At 48.2% G+C, this 6,576-nt stretch overlaps 1 pseudogene; it reads left to right on the top strand.

The window, feature by feature from the left end:
- Positions 1–928: 928 nt before the first annotated feature.
- Positions 929–5,264, top strand: LOC110295185 (annotated as a pseudogene).
- Positions 5,265–6,576: the final 1,312 nt, after the last annotated feature.

Here is a 6,576-nt window from a genome sequence, read left to right as displayed (position 1 = left end):
CTAAAAAGAAGCTCTTTGTTCTCTATAGCCAGCAATAGATCTTTTTGTTTCTACACTGTACAACCGGAGATGCCTGCTTTCCTGTGCCAAGGACATGAAGATAGACGCTAGAGAGGAGGCTGCAGCTCACTCCCCACCCCTCACCAGAAAGGAGCTGTAGCCAACTCTCCTCCCAATTCCTCCCAACTCTCCTCCCAGCTCCTCCCAGCTCCTCCCATCTCCTCCCAACTCCTCCCAATTCCTCAGCTAGCTGTTAAAAACCCCCTACTGTCACCACTCGGGGTCGAACTCCCCTGCCCTGCTTGGTGGAGGGACTTCGTCCTCAGCTAGCTGATAATAAAACCTCTTGCAGTTTGTATCAGGTGTGGTTTTCTCTTGAGACACTGGGGTGCTGGTCAGCTCATCCCGGGACTTGATCGGAGGCCCAGCATCCGGGTCCTTACATGTGGGGGCTCGTCCACCGGGATTTGTGGCCTACCCCAGTTCTCAGAGACCCCACATGGAGGTAAGATCCTATCTTTGTCTATCTTTGCCTATCTTTGTCTATCTTTGTCTATATCTTTGTCTGCCTGCTGTATCTGAATCGGTATTCTTAGTTTGCAGTTGTCCAAGCTCGTGAGAGCAAGGAACTCCCTGTCTGGAGGGGAGGGTTACTGACAGACGTGTCAGGAGTAACCAGCTGCCACCCTGGGAGAAGTCCCAGGAGGTCTGAGGGAGCTCCAGGGACGCCTGGAGATTTCCCATCGGGGTGCCAAGTGAGAGTGTGCTCACTTGGCCTTCTGTTTCTGTTACTGGGTACCAAGTGAGAGTGTGCTCACTCGGTCGTCTGTTTCTGTTACTGGGTACCAAGGGAGAGTGTGCTCCTGGTCTCGGTTATCATAGTCTTTTTGTGTCTATATTGTTTGTTTCCCTGTATGTGACTTTGACGATGGGACAGATTATTAGCAGTCCCCTTGGACTGACTCTCGAGCATTGGACTGAAATTAAGACTAGGGCTCACAATCTGTCTGTGGATGTCAAAAAGAGATTTTAAAGAACTTTCTGCTCTATGGAATGGCCAGCTTTTGATGTTGGTTGGCCACCAGAAGGCACTCTTGATTTGATTGTGATTTCTGACGTTAAACATGTTGTTATGCAGAGGGGACCGGGGTCTCAACCAGATCAGGTGCCCTACATTCTCATCTGGGAAAATTTAGCGCAAGACCCGCCCCCCCTCCTGGTTGAAGCCTTGGGTTCAGAGGAACAAGCCGGGCTCCCGAGTCCTGGCTCTCCGCCACTAGGAAAAAAAAAAAAAAAAAAAAAAAAAAACTAAGTTAAAAACGGCGGGGGCTGAACCGCAGCCCTTGGCTCCTCCCAGGATCTATCCAGAGATAGAAAAACCTCCAGAATGGCATAACACCCCACCCCCATGTCCCCAACCGGTCCCCTCCCAGATCTCTCAACAGGGTGCTGCTGGAGACACGAGGGAGGGACCAGCTGCTGGAACCCGAAACCAGCGGGCACGGAGCCCTGAGGGACCAGACTCAACCACCACGCTGCCTTTACGTACTTATGGCCCTCCTCCAGCGGACCCGGCCAACTGCAGCCCCTTCAGTACTTGCCTTTTTCCTCCTCTGATCTCTATAATTGGAAGGCAAATCATGCCCCCTTCTCTGAAAACCCCTCTAGCCTTACTAATCTAATGGAATCTCTTATGTTCTCTCATCAGCCCACTTGGAATGATTGTCAGCAGGTTTTACAGGTTCTTTTCACCACAGAGGAGAAGGAAAGGATTCTGCTGGAGGCAAGAAAGAATGTTCTGGGGGCCAATGGACGGCCAACACAACTTCCAAATAAAATGGATGCAGGCTTCTCTCTGCCACGTCCTGACTGGGACCCTAAAAGGCCTGAAGGTAGGGAGCAGTTGACAGTTTTCCGCAGGGCTCTGGTAGCAGGACTGAAGAGAGCTGACAGGCGCTCCACCAATTTGGCCAAGGTAAGAGAGTTCCTACAAGAGAAAAAGGAGCCCCCAGCAGTGTTTTTGGAGCACCTCTTAGAAGCATACAGGCGTTATACTCCCTTTGACCCTACGTCAGAGGGACAGCAGGTGGCAGTTGCCATGGCTTTTATTGGGCAGTCTGCTTCTGACATTAGGAGAAGGTTACAGCATCTAGAGTGTCTGCAAACATTATCTTTGCAAGATCTGTTTAAGGAGGCAGAAAAAGTGTACCATAAGAGAGAGACTGACAAAGAAAAAAGAGAAAGAAAAAAGAGAGAGGATGAGAAAAGAGAAAGTAGACAAGATAGAAGGCTGAAAAGAAATTTAACTAGGGTTGTGGCTACATTCGCAGGTGATAAGGAAGTTTATAGAAAAGGTAGAGGAAGTAGGTAGAGAGGAAGTAGGCAGACAGGGTACCTGGGCAACACAGGGCCAAAAAGACCTCAGAACTCCAGAAGACCTTCACGACCAATAGATAAGGACCAATGTGCATACTGTAAAGAAAAGGGACACTGGACAAGAGACTGCCCCAAGAAAAAGACAGACATCAGACCATCCAAGGTCCTTACCCTAGAAGATGATGACAAGGGGAGACGGGGCTCGGGCCCCCTCCCCGAGCCTAGGGTAACCCTAACTGTAGAGGGGACCCCCACAGATTTCCTTGTTGATACTGGAGCAGAGTTTTCAGTCTTGAAAGAGCCACTGGGGAAATTTAGGAACAAGAAAACCATAGTAATAGGGGCTACTGGTCAGAAACCATACTCTTAGATCACTGATAGGAAAGTTGATTTGGGAAGAAGCCAAGTAACACATTCCTTCCTCGTCATTCCTGAATGCTCCCCCCTGCATTGTTGTGACGCTAAAAACTGGTGCAACTCCTATTGGGGTACGACAATACCCCATGAGCAAGGAGGCCCGAGAGGGCATCAGACCTCATATTCAAAGGCTCATAGAACTAGGTGTTTTGGTTTCTTGTCAGTCTCCCTGGAATACCCCGTTGCTACCAGTTAAAAAGCCAGGCACTAATGATTATTGGCCAGTACAAGACATAAGAAAAGTAAACAAATGAGTACAAGATATTCATCCTACTGTCCCTAACCCCTACAATCTACTCAGTTCTCTCCCCCCGACAGACAATGGTATACGGTACTGGACCTGAAGGACGCATTCTTCTGCCTAAAACTATATCCCATGAGTCAGGTAATCTTTGCTTTCGAGTGGAGAGACCCAGATTTGGGACAGGTTGGACAACTAACTTAGACACGTTTGCCTCAAGGATTCAAGAATTCTCCTACTCTCTTTGATGAGGCCCTTCACCGGGACTTGGCACAGTTCAGGTCAGAAAACCCCCAAATTATTCTCCTCCAGTATGTTGATGACCTGCTTCTTGCTGCCACCACCGAGCAAGAGTGCAGACTGGGAACTGAGAAATTACTGGCAGAATTGAACGAGTTGGGATACAAGGCATCTGCTAAGAAAGCACAGCTTTGCCAGACAGAAGTAACCTATTTGGGTTATACTCTCAGGGGAGGGAAACAGTGACTGACAAAAGCTCGGAAAAAGACTGTGACTCAAATCCCCATTCCAACAACCTCGAAACAGGTGAGGGAATTTCTGGGCACAGCTGGATTTTGTAGGCTCTGGATCCCAAGCTTGGCCACCCTGGCAGCCCCACTCTACCCCCTTACTAAAGAGACTGGGACTTTCTCTTGGACCCCTATATACCAGGAGGCCTTTAAAGAGATTAAAAAGGCCTTGCATAGTGCACCAACCCTAGCCCTGCCGGACCTGACTAAGCCTTTCACTCTCTATGTAGATGAAAGAGCAAGAATAGCAAGAGGGGTCCTGACCCAAGCTCTAGGGCCATAGAAATGACCTGTGGCCTACTTGTCAAAAAAATTAGACCCAGTGGCCAGTGGCTGGCCATCTTGCTTAAAAGCTATCGCTGCTGTGGCATTACTTCTCAAAGATGCTGACAAACTTACTCTAGGTCAATAAACTATAGTGGTAGCCCCCCATGCCTTAGAAATCATTGCTAGACAACCACCAGATCGCTGGATGACTAATGCTCGCATGACCCATTATCAGAGCCTATTACTGACTGAGAGAGTGCAGTTTTCACCCCCTGCTGTCCTGAATCCTGCCACCTTGCTGCCAGAAGCTGACTCCCTACAAGTACACCAGTGTATGGACATCCTGGTTAAAAAAAAAAAAAAAAAAAAAAAAAAAACAGAACTAGAAAAGACCTCACTGACCAGCCATGGCCAGGCTGCCCCAACTAGTACACGGATGGTAGCAGCTTTTTGGTCGAAGGAAAGCGAAAAGCAGGGGCAGCAGTGGTAAATGGAAAACAAACTATCTGGGCCAGCAGCTTGCCTGAAGGGATGACAGCCCAGAGAGCAGAGCTAATCGCACTCACCCAAGCCTTCCGGCTGGCAGAAGGGAAGAACATCAATATCTACACAGACAGCAGGTATGCTTTTGACACCACTCACATATATGGGGCAATCTATAGGCAAAGGGGGTTACTCACATCTGCTGGGAAAGATATTAAAAGTAAAGAAAAAATCTTGAGCCTATTAGAAGCCATACACTTGCCAAAAAAACTGGCCATCATACATTCCCTAGTCACCAAAAAGGCCATGATGCCATAGCAAAGGGAAATCAGATGGCTGACCTGGCTGCCAAACAGGCGGCCCAAGGAGCTATGATCTTCATAGCTAGAGAAAAGAATAAAGAACTTAAGGACCATTATGAACTCAAAGACACAGGCTTTGACTACACTCCAGAAGATCAGGAACTAATAAGAAAAATACCTGAGATATGTGGTTATAGTCCCCAGAGAATGGCTAAGACCCAAGATGGTCGCTCGGTCCTGCCCACCAGAGAAGGGCAACAATATGTAGCCAATCTACACTGGCTCACCCACTTGGGAACTAAGAAGCTCAAAAAAATTGTTAGGAGCTCAAACTACTATGTTATAAAACTGTCCGACGTTGCCCAGGAGATTGTTGATAAATGTCAAGCCTGTGTCCTCACCAATGCTGGGCACCACAAGAATGCCCTTGGTAGGCGGCTAGGAGGTGACCGGCCAGGGGCATACTGGGAAGTAGATTTTACTGAAGTTAAACCAGCCAAGTACGGTAATAAATATCTATTAGTTTTAATAGACACTTTTTCAGGGTGGGTCGAAGCCTTCACCACTAAGAAGGAGACTGCCAATGTCGTGGCAAAGAAGATATTAGAGAAAATTCTCCCAAGATTTGACATTCTTAAGGTACTTTAGTCAGACAATGGCCCCTCCTTCGTTGCCCAGGTAAGCCAAGGGTAGCCAGACAATTGGGGATAGATTAAAAGTTACATTGTGTTTATAGACCCCCAGAGTTCAGGACAGATAGAGTGGGTAAATAGAACATTAAAAGAAATATTAACTAAATTGGCTTTAGAGACCAGCAGAAAAAATTGGACAGCTCTCCTTCCCTTCGCCTTGTTCCGAGTACAGAATACCCCAAGAAAATTTAAACTTACACCCTTTGAACTCCTCCGTGGGGGACCGTCCCCCTTAACAGAAACAGGAAAATGTTTGACCTTGATGTTCCTTTTTTTCCCAACCCCTGCTAACTCATTAAAGGTCCTAAAACTGGTCAGAAAAGACGCCTGTGAATTGCTGAAAAAACATAGGAACCAAGAACGACGGTGGTGCCACATAAATTTCAAATAGGAGATCCTGTCCTGGTCTGGCGGCACCATTTCAGCAACCTTGAACCCAAATAGAAAGGGGCCCTACCTGGTGCTTCTGACAAGCCCCGCTGCTCCTCCAGCCTGTGCCCAGCTCCCACTCCCAGCCTTGCGGCCCACTGGTCTGGCCTTGCTCACACTCACCAGACACGGCACAGGAACCTCCTTCCTTCCTCCTACTACTGAGGAGAGACTCTCTAGTCTCATTCGAGGGGCTTCCGAGGCTCTCAATGTTACAAATCCTAAAGTTGCGACCTCATGTTGGCTTTGTTTGACAGCTGGGCTAGAGGTTTAATTTTCCTAGTTCTAAGATTAGAACTATGTACTAGAAGGAGTGGGGAGTGTGAGACCCCAACTTAGAGCGTTTCTCCCTGGTAGGTAAAGCCCCTGAATGTTCCCCAAGCTTGTTCTCCCTGATCTTTAAAAATACAGCTAAAAAGAAGCTCTTTGTTCTCTATAGCCAGCAAAAGATCTGTTTGTTTCTATACTGTACAACCGGAGATGCCTGCTTTCCTGTGCCAAGGACATGGAGATAGACGCTAGAGAGGAGGCTGCAGCTCACTGCCCTCCTCACCAGAAAGGAGCTGTAGCCAACTCTCCTCCCAGCTCCTCCCAATTCCTCAGCTAGCTGTTAAAAACCCCCTACTGTCACCACTCGGGGTCGAACTCCCCTGCCCTGCATGGTGGAGGGACTTCGTCCTCAGTTAGCTGATAATAAAACCTCTTGCAGTTTGCATCAGGTGTGGTTTTCTCTCGGGACACTGGGGTGCTGGCTAGCTCATCCCGGGACTTGATCGGAGGCCCAGCATCCGGGGCCTTACAAAAGTACCTAGAAAACTTATTGAACATGAAGGTGTTGA

The sequence above is a fragment of the Mus caroli genome, chromosome 1 (genome assembly GCF_900094665.2).
Source record: "Mus caroli chromosome 1, CAROLI_EIJ_v1.1, whole genome shotgun sequence".
In the NCBI taxonomy this organism is placed as follows: Eukaryota; Metazoa; Chordata; class Mammalia; order Rodentia; family Muridae; genus Mus; species Mus caroli.
Note: the sequence above shows the minus strand (reverse complement) of the source record. Positions and strands in the feature narration are given on the sequence as shown.